The 15,943-nt window shown below is 44.1% G+C and overlaps 1 protein-coding gene and 1 long non-coding RNA gene across 7 annotated transcripts in view; one reads left to right on the top strand and one right to left on the bottom strand.

Moving 5' to 3' along the window:
- The window catches only part of LOC144821341 (uncharacterized), a 399,934-nt gene that overhangs the window by 208,748 nt on the left and 175,243 nt on the right, over positions 1-15,943 (top strand). For 4 of the 6 annotated variants that reach the window (XR_013608330.1, XR_013608331.1, XR_013608332.1 and 1 more), the window contains one exon: positions 8,497-9,331. The exons of 1 other annotated variant lie outside the window; for it this stretch is intronic. This is a non-coding gene — a long non-coding RNA (uncharacterized LOC144821341). Of the gene's footprint in view, positions 1-8,496; positions 9,332-15,943 lie in introns of those variants that run through there. One more of the 6 variants, XR_013608329.1, reaches the window with a different exon arrangement.
- Positions 1-15,943, bottom strand: part of YIPF7 (Yip1 domain family member 7) — a 623,048-nt gene that overhangs the window by 537,344 nt on the left and 69,761 nt on the right. The gene's annotated exons all lie outside the window — the stretch shown is intronic.

The raw sequence follows: 15,943 nt of genomic DNA, 5'->3' as shown, positions 1-15,943 counted from the left end.
AATTCCTTAAATCCTCTTGGGTGTAATGCTGTGTAGGCCTCCTTTCAGTACCCAACGCCTCTGCAATGCCTATAATGTGTCATACAGGCCTCCTCCGGCAGTAACCACTTCTTTCCCATAGTTTCCACTGCAATCCGCCTCAACCACAAAAGCGACGGAAACAGGATCTCAGCTCATAGCCAATCTTGTGTTGGGTAAGTACGGCACAGAAGGAGGGACGGGTTGTAGCTTCTTTATTGAAGAAAGGCGGAGTAAAGGCCAACAAGTCCTTTTGCCTCGAAGTCACCAGTAAAGTCCCAACTACCGAACTCTCTCCCAACATTCCCTTATTTCAAAGCACAACAATAACCACACACTGCCTAACGTGCTACCGGTGTCAGCAGGAGGTCAAAAGATTATAGATAAACACAACACACTGTTATTTAGTATCCACAAATATATAAAACTGTTAATGCCATGGCAATTGCTAGATTGATTCTAGCAAAAAACATGAACAGGTTATAGAGCTCCGACGTTTGAGAAACTGGCTACAATTTAATGAACCTTTTAAATTAGAACGCCAGAGGGAGCTGACCAGTAGAACTACACAACAGTTTAATCTTGAATGGAGAGATTTTATTTCATATTTGAGGACTTAAACAGAATGTTACGTGGCTACTCTCTGATAGTATGTTTCTATGTTCCTTCTTTTATTCTGTTGAATATCTATGTTGCGGATAATAAATAAAAACATATTGCAAGTTCTAAATGTCAACTGTTCAGCCACTAAAAATGTCATATTTGTCCGGTCACTGCCTTTTGCCACCCGGAGGCCGCATGAAGAATGCGGGGGGAGTGTTGGGAGGTTGCTGGCGAGTCCCACGGCAGCCTCCCCACATGGCCAAGGTAGGAGTGGGAGGGGGAGGCTGGCGCCCCCTAAACACTGTTGCTTTCGCTTTTGGTGGTTTTTTTTGTTTTGCCTTTCTGCGACCCTTAAAATGATCTCTACTGCTTACGTTGGCCATTGTGGACAGTCAATGTTAGGGATTTGATGACATCCCATATCTTGTCTGTACAATTTATTAGTCCTGAATCTGTTCTGCACTTGTAAAAAGCGGTACTGCTACAATTTAATGTGGAGCTATACCCGAAAAAATAATAACATGATGTAAACCATAATTGAAAGTGAGGCTATTATCTTTACTTTCTGTGTGTTTGGCATTTAGTTAGAGCAAAAGGATGCTGACTGTATTATTCAGAGTGACATTTTGGAACTACATATGTACAGTGGTGGCCGGTACATTTTGGAGGGAGGGGGAGGATGGGACACATTCTCACGCACATGCACATCGACACATAACACTCAAAGCAATGTATTCACACAAATGCACACACACAAACACATCCATTCACAACACTCTTCACCAAACATTCATACATACACACACAAACACATCCATTCACAACACTCTTGACCAAACTTTCATAAATACACGCACGCATGCACCAAACAGTTTAAAAGAAAAACAAACACTTACCTCCAGCCAGCTCTGCCTCGGAGGTTCCAAGAGGCTAAGGACTGCTGCCTTTCCTTTGGTCAGCCAATGAGGGACGGCAGCAGTCCCAACATCATCACAGAGTTGGATGGGGTCAGTGAGACTGATAACCCCACCCTACTCTTTGATGAAGGGTCACTGATTGACACTCGACCATGGGCACTTCAGGGCTTAAACTGAAGCACTCCGGTGCAAGGCAATCAGTGACACTCCGCCTTGTCACTGAGGGGAAGGCCTCAGGGACCTTTGTTAAGCTGAGGATGTCACGCCCGCAGGAGATGTGACTTCCTCAGCCCAGTAAAGTTCAGCTAAGGCAGCCAGGAGCCAGCACTAAATGCGCATGTCTGGCTCATGGCTGCTTGAACTGAAAGTGAACAGTGTCTGTCAGGGTAACAGTTCTGCAGCCTGGCCGACAATGTTCATGAGGGGTGAAAGGTGAAGAGTCGTGGTCCCACAGCCCCAATGGACCGGCCACTCCTGCATATGTATCAGTTCTTATGAAGATGGATGAAACTCAGGTATATGATTCAAAGGCATGCCCCATGACTGGATTCATGTAGTTGAAGACTTATCCACAGCTGATCCCCCCACACATATATTCATTTCAGGTACGCTTTCCTGCCTGCAATTACCCCAGCACTCTGTGACACAAGACCATATTCATCCTCAGATGGTGCACTCTAATCACTGCATGTATTTAGTTAAGAAGCTAGCCTGTTAAAATCGGGTTCCTTGCTATTTTGGACATACATCACCAACATGTGTCTTTTGGTGGCAGTAGCCAAGCATTTTAACAATATACTATGTACATAATATCTCAGTCAACCAGTATGCTGATGCCGTTCTAATGAATCTAACCGTACTGTTCTCCTTTGTGGGAGACGTATCTTCAAGCACACTTCGAACATGTTAGGCATGTGATGAGTTTTGCATTGTTTATAAAGTAAACAGGCTTCTATCGGAGGTGCCCTTGGGTAAAAAAATGCACCCAGAAGTGAAATTACTCAGGTTAGGTAAATGCACTCACTGCTTTAAAACCAGGCACATGCTGTCTTGTATGAATGTGGCAGATGGACAATTGCAGGGTAGCCTCAAACATATAATTCTCACCAACTTCCTCCATCAAGTTTTAATTGGCAAGATGTGCCTTGTTACACATATGGTTGCAACCTGATAAGGAGACACATAACTGGACCATCATCACACGCAGTATTATCGAGGTTTCAACATTTGCACAACTGTTGGATATTTTTCATCCAACCAAATCCAACAGATTTATGATATTGTAACACCTACGGCATCTAAATTTATCAAAGTTACACTTGGCAAACGACACAAAGAAGAAAGGATTCAATAGTTATGAAGCACATATAGAGCATTCAAAATATACATGACATTTTCATCGATGGATATTTTTAATTTATTGGGGAGGCAGCAGTTGAGAAGATGTTTTGTATTACAATGTAGCTTTAACCTCTGTGGTTCTTCACACTTAGTGCATGATGACCTTCAGGTATTCTGTATAATTTCACAAATATAGGTTTGGATACTGCATGAAATTTTGTGAGTGTATCATGGGGGCATCAATATTGGCGGCACCACATTCATAAAAGTGAAATAACTATGCTCCAGAGAGTCAGTACATTTCATGAAAAAATCAAACCAAAAAGAGTTGAATAGAACTTTTGGATTCATCTCAGCTATTAGAAATTAGCCTATTGCATTTCAGCCCATCTCTATTTAAGTCAGTCAAGGACAATCCTAAAAGCAAATGTTTAATAACTGTTGGGTCACAGTGGGGCCAGAGCCTGTAAAAGCTCCCTGGATACAATTCCACATTGGTCCTATGGAAACTCAAATGTAGGGTGAAAAGGTTGAGAGCTCGACAAAACAGTAGTCTTTAGCCAGCTAGGTTGCATGTTTCTCGAAGAGTTTTGGCTTCTTATCCTGGTCCTTTAGACCGCCAAAAAATTGTCACCCCACAAAAGCTTCTTGATGTCTGTAAAGTCACTTCTGGTCTCTCCTACAGCCCCAGATCTTCAGGACAGGCTTCAAGGGTGACTGATATATACATACAACAGGCTAGATGGTTCCTCTCACAGGATAGATGCCTTCTGCTTTTTGTGTCCTAGTAGCAATGACCAGAAGGCTGGCCAGATGACCTTTGTGGAGTAGTATAAGTCTCTGATTACAATGGAGAGCAGGAGTCCTTGACTCATTTTACCCCAGCAGTCAACAGAATCTGCTTCTTCATTCAGTTGTTCTTCCACCTCCATAGTTATTTTAGGAGAAGTTAGTGAGGTGTCGTTCTTATTCTGTGCTTTGGCCTGTGATTTGAGAATTTCATATTCACAGTCCTGGCAGCTTTTCCACAAAAAACCTTCCTCTTTCTTCAGCACTTCTTCATTTACCTGACTATAAACATTCACAAAGTCCCTCATTCGAAATGGCCCTACCCTACTTCTCCTTGCATGTGCCAAGTGTCCCCTGTGAGGGTGCCATTATGGAAATGGATTAATGCCCCCTCTCCCTGTTCCAGGAACAATTGTCCCTCCTGCTGAAATAATAGACAAATGTCAGAGAGAGCTGTGAGGCTGAATGGGTTTCGGTCACTTGGGTTCTCTTTTAGAATTTCATCAGATACATCAAGCAAGATATGACTGTTGTGAAAATCAGTTGTGATGCCGACAGTTACTGTATCCACTCAAATGACTCACCCTTTCTATGAGGGCAGTGTTTACATGAAATCAGCCTTCCTGTGCTGAGAAGGGGCTGTACTGTCATCCAACAAGAGAGCAGTTCATGATTTAACAGGTATTTAATTAACAGTAGCTACGGAGGTGGCAGCCGGACTAATTGGTTTTAATTCAAATTTGCTCTCGGGTAGGACAAAGCACACATTTTTCACAACACTTATTGTTCAAAATTGGGTTACTGGTTGAGAAGGGAGAAACTCTAGTCAAGCAGCAACCACAATCTCTGTCATGGTGAAACACAAGCAAACCCCAAATTAACCTATGCTTTAGTTTTAAGTAAAAATAGTGCTTAAAAGTACAAAGTGCCAATTGTGTTTATCTGGTTGCGCCGGACCAGGACAAAGTCACAAGTTTAGGTCAGACACAAATATAGCGCAGGCCTGGGCTTGGTAAAGGGACCAGGTTAGGGCACTGAACAACGTACCTTAAATCCTGATTTGAAAAGCATTGCTAGATCCTGTGTCAAGAATGTATTGCACAGGGGTGGTTCTGGGGAAGCTGTGGGGCTGCAATGCGGAGTCCTGCATCAGCTTTGAGAATGCTGTTGACAATGGTCTTGCGATGAGAAGTCCTGTGTCTATGATGTGCCATGCATTGCCGGTTCTGAAGAAGCTGCGTCGGCTATACGAAGTCCTGCATAACTGTTGATAATGCCGTTGATGAGAGGTTTGCACAGCAAAGATCTGCATTGAGGTTGCGTTGTGCAGCAGGGGTTCTGAGGAGACTGTGGGCTGTGATGTGAGGTCTAGCGTACGGGATGTGTTGCACTGCGGCTGTTCCGAAATGGCTGCGAGGAGATGCGTCACACTGATTCAGTGCTGGTCCCAGGACAACAGCAGGTCTGGCCGAGCACCTTTAGGCTCACATTTAAGGGTCCAGGCCTGGAGTGGGACCACTTGGAGACAAGACTCACAGCAGCCAGAGTCCAGGTGCTGGATTCATGATGCTTAGAGCCTTTTGTGTTTCTGAGGCTCTGATCAGGAGGCCAGCGGAATCGCCCTTGGAGTAACTCTGGTGTTCCTGGGATCAAGAAGCAGGTCTGGACCTAGTCTCTGGACCTAGTCACTTGGGCAGCAGGGCAGCAGAGTAGCAATCTTTCTTGCAGAGAAGCACAACAGTTGTTGGTTTCTTCACAAATGATACAGGATGCAGTAACTGTAGTGATTTGGGGGTTTTATAAAGTGACAGGGCAATTTCAGGCAGGATCAATAAGCTCTGAAGTTACCGTGTGAGACAAGCGATGCATGCATTTCACTATTTTCAATGGAAGAAAATGGTTGGAGGTGGCCGTATTCTGAAGCTTGTTTATGCACATTGAATATTCGATCATACACTCTCCTCAAACTCTCAGTCACAAATCTCAACATTTTAACACCAACTCCACACGGCAGTTCTAAAGGACAGAGCAGGGGAGGGGGGAAACGGAATGTACCACTAGGGGAAAACATTATCATGAGATTACAACACATCTCCTTTATATAGGGGAACAATAAGTGATACAGACTCAATTTGAGATGTCCACAAGTCTTTCATGACTCCACGTCTGTCCATTCTCTAGGCGAACTACATTCTTGCCCGCCCTGTCCACTCGTACGGGAGTATAGTATTTGCTCGACCCTGGTTGCACAGAAGTGGTTTTTTTGACAACCACTGGCGTATCTGTTTTGAAATCAAGATTTATGACCCCATGTTTTTTGTCATACCACATCTTGTATTTTCGTTGATGAAGATGGACTTTCTCTTTGCTCTGGTCTAGATCAAGCAGAACACTTTTCCCTCCCTCCAACCACCTGGGGTTAATTTTTGTGCTAAGTTCCCTCCCTCTCAGGAACACAAAGAGTGACACCCCTGTGACACGGTGTGGTGTGGTATGCCCATATACACTCTCTAAGGGAATCTTCGACATTGAACCCATTGGTGATTGCCAGTTGAATGTGTTCTTTCACCATGCGATTCACCCACTCTACCATCCCGTTTGCTTTCGGTCAATAGAGAGCAGTCTTCTTGTGTTTTATGTTTAGATCATCCAAGAATTCTCTCACTGTTTCAGAAACAAATTGCACTCCATTGTCTGTTACGAGGGTTGCTGGAATACCTTCATAGACAAAGATGTTCTTTAGAAAAAAGATGAGATTGTTCGTTGTGGTTGATGGCGTACACTTGTAATTTACCCATTGAGAGGTGTAATCAACAAGAACATACATACATTTTTTCTGGGGACCCAGGGCCACCATTGAGCCAATTATGTCTATGGCCAGTTTGGTCCATGGCTCCTTAGGGACGTCGACAGGGGAAAGAGGAGCTTTGTGAAAAACTTTGCTTTTGTTGCTTTTAGCATAGCTGGAGCATTCTTTGACCTTGAGTTCAATCATCAAATCCATTTCAGGAAACCCAAAGCAACTTCTAACCTTGTTTTTTGTGAGGCTCCTGCCTAAATGTCCTTCATGGGCCAGATCAATTATTTTGTTCCTCAAGTCCATGGGCGCAATGACCTTATCACCCCGATGTATCCGACCAGACATGAGGATCAGTTCAAGTCTCACTTCCCAATAATCTTTGACGATATCAGGGACTTCCGAAAGGTTTTTAAGCCAACCGTTGATGATGAAGTCTTTGAGTACGTCCATAACTTTGTCTTTCTTCATGTTCTCGTCCCATTCTTCTTCTGTTAGTGAGGAAAGATGCATCGTAAGAATGGGGACATCTAACGGTTCTTCGCTGTAGTTACAACTGAGGGTTGATCTAGATAAACAGTCCGCAACCACGCCTGGTAGATATTCTACTTTGAAGCAGAAGTTTTCAAGGCCCAGGACCCATTTGTTTATTCGTGGAGACACATGTTGGGTATGTTTGAATGAAAACCTGTAAGTTAACGGCTTGTGATCAGTGCGCATTACAAATTTTATGCCCCAGAAGAAAAATTTCAAATGGTGCACTGCCCAAAACCATGCCAACGCCTCTCTCTCAATGATTAAGTAGTTCCGTTCTGCGGAGCTGAGGGACCGGGATGCAAATGCTATGACTGTTTCTTCACCCTCTGCTTTTTGAGAGAGCATGGCTCCTAAACCTTTACCAGAAGCATCCGTAGTTAGTACGGTTTTCCTTCTAGGGTCAAATGTACTTCAAGCAGGCGAATCCAGAATGCGTTGTTTTATCGTATTAACCATTTCATTGTGTGTCTCTTCCCATTCAAACACAGTGTTTGAGAGTCTTCCTAAGATGTAGGAGTACTGGTTGTGTTTGTGTACTACGGGCTTGGCATCTTGTCTAACTTTGATTTTGTGTTGAAAGTCTCGTAATTTACCTAACGTATCCGTGAACAGATTGGGAAAAGCCTCCTGCAAGGGCTTGTTGTTGTTGGGAAGATCAACTAGGATAACTTGATTTTTGTCATTCGGTTCCAGGATGATACCCAACTCTTTCTGGTGTTGTCATCCCAGAAGATTCACTCCACTCTCAACTATGTAAACTTTGCCTACCAAGGATCTACCTTGAAAGACTTTGTGGCTGTTTACCATGCCCACGAGAGGAATAGGGTCTCTGGTGCATCCTTCAGGTGAAATATCTGGAGGATTTAAAGTTGCCTTGTTACAACCCAGCAACCTCTCAAAGTCTTTAAGGTTTACCACTGTGAACGGGGATTAGGAATCAGCGTGTACCTCTAAAGGTTTGTTGTCAAAGATTATTACACACTTGGGGTAATTAGGTTTGGAGCTTGAATCACTGTCTTTTAATTGAAACCCAAATTTAGCCTGAGGTTCTTCGTTAGCATTGACTTTATGGACAGTATTACTCACACCATCTCTACACACTCTGGCCAGGTGCCCTCTCCTATTACACTTTTTACATAAAACGCTTAATGCTGTACAGATGGGGCTGTTGGCAAGATGGTTGCTGCTGATGGAGATTCAGAAATGTTTTCATTTCAACTCGTGAAGTCACACTTCTATAACAAGAATTAATTATGCTAACGATTTGTGCTATGTGTGTATTAATTCAACTTAGTTTAAAGTTACATTACACAAGAAACACGAGGGATACTAACGTTTGCTCATAAACGTGCATTATGTTACATTCTTATGTATGGGGAAAATAATAAATTAATCTTGTCTATTGTTCTGTCATAACTAATAGCGGCTGTTTTTAAAGAATGGCATGTGCTTATTTTGCTTTTTGTCTATATGGTGTCACTTTACTCTTTACAGGAGCATAAAGAATCCTGCTGGATTAAATGAAGAATGGTAGATATAAATGCTGCTTTAATTGTGTGCTTCAGCTAGGTAATTTAGATTAATGGATTAATCATTAGCAATGGTGGGTGGCAACAGAACAAACTGTATTTCTCGCATTAATTATTCTTTTGTGTTTGTTTATATAATAGTTTTCGAAAGCGGTTTTGGGCCTAGTGTATTTGTGTTTGCTAAATTCTGCTTGGAGCAAAAGAGAGTCCATGATGAGAAATTCCTTCTGCTGAAACATCATGTCGTGATGTAAAATAGAACGTGATGAGCTGACTGTTTCTTAGTCGAGCAAGGCCAAGGCCAGGAACCGGCAGAAGAGCCTGTGACAATTTCATATCCGAGGAAGCAATGACTTTCTTTCGGTTAATGTTGCAAACTGGAGGAAGCTTCGTTGTTCGAAAACTAGAGACAATGGACTCTAAGAAAGTGACGGAAATGATATTCTAAAATGTGTGGTGACACGAAGCTTGTCACTTGTCAACAAATTGGACTCCGATCTCAGCAGAAAAATATACTTTTACTTAGATTAGCTTAGCGTAGAAAGGTATAAAAACTCTTCCCCGTGGAAGAGTAAAGCTACTTCTTGCTGACCTTTGATGAGGGTGTCGTACAGTCGGACATTCTTTGGAGCACCTAAGAGTCTTCAAAAGACTTTATTCTTTTATTCTTTAATATAGCAAGTGTAGTTAGGGACTTAGGATTTGATAATGTCAAACTGTTATTTCCTATTTTGAGATATATTTTTGATTTACATAAAACTGTCAAAACCTTTTGCAATGATTCTAATAAAAATGCTTTAATAAAGATTTTCTAATGCATTTTCTAAACAAATAGATAATAAAAATCTTACTTTTGAAAACAAGCTGGTCTTGTTATTTCATGAGTTTAGGTTACCATTAGCAAGATCTTATCGCCACAGTGGCTTAATTAGTTTGTAGGGTTTGTAAAGTGTGATGAATTTATTTACCGCGGTTGTATATAAATGTATATAATTTGTGAATAGGTTAATTAGGTCACATGATTCAGTTGGTCAAAATATGTCATGTTAGATTATGGGCCTTGTGATTGATTTATGATTAATGGTGTATATTGTGGAGTTGGGTAGCGTAGCTTATGACATATTTCCTATAGGCCGCTGGATCAATTTCCTGGTAGCAGACTTGATGGTTGCTATGGTAACCAACATGCTACATAGTAGTTGCATAGGATCGATGTTTAACATATGTTGAGTTCGTTCACTTTTGTTACGTGTTGTCGAAAGGTTTTTTCCTGCAGTGTGAAAATTCCTAGTTGTACCGGTACAGAGTGGTGTGACAAGAGAAGTCACACAGTGCACTTGATCTGTTTCAGAATTGTGGTATGAAGGTATATCACAAGTGTTGTGGTCGTACAACACGCGTTAGGGATATAGGTGTGTTAGATAGAATGTATGCATAGTGAGGATTGTCTATGTGTCGTAATTGGCATGGCCGCGTTAGCGATTAGCTGAAACTACACGCTGTCCTCCTTAACTTGGCTATGTATGAAAACGCCATTTTGAAAGTTGCGGCGGCCATCTTAGACCATAAGCGGCCTCATGGCCGGCGTGCCCCTTTAGTCCGTTGTCCGTTCCACTGACCACTTCAGTCTGCCCAGCAACAGGCTATTGTTAGTACTGGTCAAGCTTGCACATGCGCAGTCCAAACTGACCAGTAAGCCTTCAGGAATGTGCGCCAAACTGACCAGCGGAGTTGTGCCCCCTCCAATGAGCTGGCAGTGTTCCAAAACATGACCATATATGTATATAAATGTGTCCTAACTTGTGCCGCCTACCTTTTATTGCCCCAAAACTGTATATAAATCGGGGTCACAACGGTGTTCGGTGTGATACCTCTTGCATTACCGAAGGGTGCTGTTTGAGTGTACCACCACCCCATGGGGTCTTAATAAACCTGTTCTTTGCCTTTTACAGTTTCCGTGCCAACAGTTCTTGAGTGTAAGTGGGTTATCTTCGGTGCATGTAGGCCTTGGGAACCCTGATTACTACAAATTGGCGACCACGAAGGGACTCATCGGTGACTCGGATGCCCGAAGGAGAGGTCGTGACGAAGGCTTGGAAACTCGCCATGGACGCGCGCTGCCACGAGTGACCCGAGTCTTGGCTCCCACGGTGTTTCTTCCTTTCCTTCCGATCTGACCTTCCAGGTGGCGCCGGTCCCCGACTGAGTTTTCGATCGTCTGTGTTGCCGGGAAAGTGCCGTTTGGCTGATTTGATCACAAGACCTTGGCAGTTGGAATCTGGACATTTGAGATTTTGGGTAAGAGTTGTGTTCGGTAAGGTAGTCTTCGGACGCTTACTGAAGTTCTATGATTTGTGTTCGGTAAGGTAGTCCTCGGGCGCTTGCCGAAGTCCTACGATCTGTGATTTGACTTGAGTTAGCTAACGTTTGTGAATTTGTGATCCTTTGAACTTATATGTGTAGTGCACTTCACATAGGCAGGCATGTAGAGATGTTTCTCTAACTTTGTTTTTTTCCTCTGAGCGGCACAGTTGTGTGAAGTACTGTAAGTGCCATTTTTGTACGGTGTCATGCTTTCGTGATACTTTTTGAACATGCCTGTTTTTAGCACACTCCGAGGGATGTGCTGTCTTGGAGAGGGTACCACAATTAGGTTAGCGGAAGCACAGCCGGCTCCCCCAGAGGGAACACCAAATCGCGAGATGTACATCAAACTTGGCCTTCCCCCTATTATGTACAGTAAATTATGGCATAAGTACACAAAGGCCGATCCTGAATTGCAATGGCCTCTACATGGGTCATTCGATTTACGTAAAGTACAGTTTGTAGAGCAATGTTTGTTTCAACGCAGGTCTAGACAAAACATGTTTGATTGTGTGCGAATGTGGGAGAAAGCGGTGCGTGAGCGTATGAAGCGTGAAGTTGCCTTGGCGGACAAAGAACAGCGCAAGGCTGTTCGGGATAAGGCTTTGCAGCTTGAGGAAAAGGAGGCTCAGGAGAAGAAAGAGAGGGAGGAACGGGAACGTAAATTGCAAACGACTGGTCAATTTCCTATTCGCCGACCGCTTTATCCTGTCCTTAATAATGAATTTGATGATTTTTCATTGCTAGATCGGTCACCGCCTCCGTACGTTTCGCCGACGGCTCCAGCTGAAGATCCGGGAGATGATGGGCAGGATAAGACGGAAAAGAAAGGTGTATCCGCTCTCAGGTTTACTGCGGAGAGGTCCGCACATTTACGTAGTTGGGCTCGTAAAGTGAATAAGAACTGTGTTTCTCAGTCTGAGGTGATTGCAGAGAGGGGTAAATGGTCGGAACTTGAATTAATGTACTTTTTGTCTAGTTTGGCGGATGAAGTTGTTGCCGCGTATCGTGATCTTTCAGATACGTTAGAACCTAAAGCTTTGTCAGTGCATCGTGAGAATTTGGATAAAGGTTTATTTGATCTTGCAGATGTCGATGACCTATTCAAGCAATTGATCCAATTGCGAGATGAAACGACCAGATTACGGGAGGAGCGGAAAAGGAGGCAAAAGGAGGCCGAATCGGCGCCTGATGAGCAGATTAAGGAGTGTTCTCTCCGGGGTTCAGATAAGAGTTCTGCGTTGCATGTTATGCCTATGCGTGAAGCCGCGCCCTTGTATGTTCCACCCAAAGGGGAAGGTACAGATGATGATAAATCGTCAAAGGATGCGAAAGGGTATTTTGTATATAATTGGGTATACACGCCTTGGAATAGAGCAGATGTTATGGCATTGAAAAATTCTCTACCTGATCTTCGAAAAAATCCCGCGGCATTTTATGAAGGGGTGGAAGGGGCTATTTCGTCTTGTGTGATGACTCTTGTGGATATAGATTTGTTCTTTGGGTTAATTTTACCACCTGATATGTGGAGGCAGATTCGTAAAAATAATGATGAAACAATATTGGGGGGCACATGGAAAGAAATAAATGCTGCCGATTTAGATAGGGAACCGGCATGTAAGCCTTGTCAGTTAATTCTAGATCTTCCGGCAGCTATTTTGATTAAATTAAAGACGCTTGTTCCCTCTAAAAAGATCGATTGGACTATGCTAACGTCGTGTAAACAGAAACCCGATGAAACGGTTTCAGATTTCTTTACACGTTTTGAGGAGGCATTCCATGATTACAGTGGTCAATCTTTAACAGACGATACGGGTCGACATCTGTTTGTAGATAAGTATGTGGCTAATCTCCTACCGGAGATTGCAAAACGATTGAAGTCGAGTGAAAGTTCCTGGGCCACGGCGACCCCAGCGTCTTTGTTAACTATGGCTCAGTACTATGAGCGGCAGGAATTGGAGGCTAAAGAAAGTGTAGAGAAAAAGGCGAAGGAACTGAAAACGAAGGTGATGTTGGCGCAGGTTCGGGGAACACAGGGTAGAGGGAATGATAGAGGTAGACGAGGTGAAGGAAATACGTCGTATGGTCGTACGGACATAGCGGGGGATCAGTGCGCTTATTGTAAGGAGTTTGGGCATTGGGCCGAAGATTGTCCGGTACTTCGCGAACAGCGTAGTCAGCGTGGTCGAGGAGGCGGAAGGTCGAGAGGAGGTTATGCGGGAGCGAGAGGTGGCGAAAGTGATCGTGGAAGGGTTGAGGAGAGGGGCCGTGGCCAGGATGAACGTAACACGTTTGATAGGCGGAATCAATATCAGATTTCGGAGGGTGAGAATGTGGAGCATCAGGATTATGTGCATGCATAGGACTGCGTAGGATGGGGTAAGGAATCAGTTGAAGTGCCGGTAGATCAGCAGGGTCCATATGTAACAGCGGGTATTCTGGGTTCTACTGATCAATTTCTAGTTGACACAGGAGCTACACGTAGCGCTTTGTCGAAAAACTTGGTTCCGAGGGCTCCCCTGTCTGGCGAAATGATTACATGTGTAGGGTTTGATGGCACACCCTCCCCCAGCCCATTGTCCAAGCCCCTTGCACTATGTCTTGACAAATACTTTAGTTTTGGTCAATTTTTGTTATCACCCCATACACCAGATAATATCCTGGGTATTGATTTGCTTAAATATTTTCGAGCAACGATACGTTGCGCTCCTGAGGGAGTGAGGGTTATCCTGAATGACAATTATCCTGACCCCGACAGGTTTTACGCCATCTCAGATATTCCAGCCTTGGCCTCTCTGCCGCATACGTTATGGGCGACCTCAGATACGGATGTGGGAGAGATGCGTATTCCACCAATACACATTACTGTTAAGGAGGGGGCCCCTCTACCACGAGTACCACAGTATAAGATCTCGAGAGAAGGTGAACTTGCATTGACACATATTGTTCAGGATTTGATTTCTGCAGGGGTTGTGGAGGAGGTCCCTTATAATGTTTGCAACAGTCCTATTCTTCCGATCCTTAAACGAGATACTGACGACAAAGTCTATCGCTTTATTATTGACTTGCGAGAGATCAATAAAATTGTCATTCCCCAATACCCGGTGGTGTCCGATATTACGACTCTGCTTACGCTGGTCCCACCCACGGCCACCACGTTTAGCGTAATTGATTTAAAGAATGCGTTCTTTTCCATTCCTGTTCATTCTGATAGCAGATACTTGTTTGGTTTCACGTTAAATAATAAATCGTATAGATTTTGTCGTGTTCCCCAAGGTTATACTGAAAGCCCTAGCATCTACAGCCAGGCTTTGAAAAGGCAGCTAGATTCGTTTAAATTGCAGTCTGGCGTTGCTCTCATCCAGTACGTGGATGACCTTCTGCTTGCTGCTGACACTTATGCACAATGTGAGGAAAGTACACTTGCGTTGCTTTCCTTTTTGGCACAAACCAACCATAAGGTTTCGAAAAAGAAACTCCAATACTGTAGACCTCAGGTGACCTACCTCGGTCATCTATTGTCTAAGGAGGGGCGTGCATTAACATCTGATCGAATTCAAGCAATTTTAGATACACCAGTCCCCCGCACGCAGAGAGATGTACGTGCCTTCATAGGATTGACGTCTTTTTGTAGACAGTGGATTATGGGTTTTTCACACATCATAAAACCCTTGCTAGCATTATTGTCCAAAGCTACACCAATGCCTCTAGAATGGACAGATGATTGTCAGAAGGCTTTTGAACAGTTGAGACAGGCCCTTTGTTCTGCACCCGTGTTAGGCACACCAGACTACACGAAACTTTTCACATTGTACGTGCACGAGAATGATGGGTGCGCGTTGTCAGTGTTAGTGCAACTACACGGGGATAAGCAGAGACCATGTGCATACTTCTCTGCCATTTTGGATCCTGTAGCACGAGGGTTGCCTGGGTGTTTTCGAGCGGTAGCAGCAACGGCAGTGGCCATACGACAGAGTGAGGGAATAGTGTTATCGCACAAGCTGCTGGTGTTAGTTCCTCACGCAGTAGATGCTCTGCTAAACCAAACAAAGACCCAATACCTCACGAGTGCACGGCTAACGGGATACGAGCTGACACTTTTGGCGCCACATATTACACTAAAAAGATGCGCTACCCTGAACCCTGCCACTTTATTGCCCTATCCGGCCGAGGAGGGTCAGGAAGAAAAACATCATGATTGTGTTTTCCTGACCGAGGAACAGACAAAGGGTCGTGTTGACTTACAGGATGCGCCACTTCCAGATGTGGATGGGGAACTGTGGGTTGATGGATCGTGTTTAAGGCTGCCAGATGGCACGACTTCCGCAGCTTATGCGATCACGACACTTAAGACAGTGGTAGAAACAGCTAGGATACCACAGAAATCGGCTCAGGCAGCAGAGCTGATAGCTTTGACAAGAGCCTGCGAATTGAGTGCTGGCCTATGTGTGAACATATACACAGACAGCCGGTACGCCTTCGGAGTAGCACATGACTTCGGGCTACTCTGGAGGGAGCGTGGGTTTCTGACATCACATGGAGAACACATTATGCACGGAGAGCTAGTGCGTGATCTCCTAAATGCGTTGCTTGGCCCAAAGAAAGTAGCGATAGTAAAATGCAGTGCTCATAAAAGGATCACGGATAAAGTGGGCCAAGGAAATGCCTTTGCAGACAGCATAGCTAGACAAACGGCTATGTCCCGAACTAGCTCCCCCATGTATGTGATACAATCGCAGGCTGAGCGATGGAGTGATGCTAGAGCAGAAATATTGGACATTCAAAAATCAGCTACTGAATCTGAACTTGCGGCATGGGCAGCAGATGGGGTACTAGATGACGAGGGTTGTTGGAGAAGCAAAGACATGGAGAAATGGAAATTGCCTGCGGCTTACTTGCAGGCGATGGTCCAGATGACACATGGACTGGCGCATGTCGGAGCTCTTGCAATTACTCGGCTGTTAACACGAGCTTGGGAACATCCTGAGATCGCTAATACTGCGAAGAGAGTAGTGCAGACCTGCCTGGTTTGTTTACAACACAATCCC

The sequence above is a fragment of the Lissotriton helveticus genome, chromosome 2_2 (genome assembly GCF_964261635.1).
Source record: "Lissotriton helveticus chromosome 2_2, aLisHel1.1, whole genome shotgun sequence".
Taxonomy (NCBI): Eukaryota; Metazoa; Chordata; class Amphibia; order Caudata; family Salamandridae; genus Lissotriton; species Lissotriton helveticus.
Note: the sequence above shows the minus strand (reverse complement) of the source record. Positions and strands in the feature narration are given on the sequence as shown.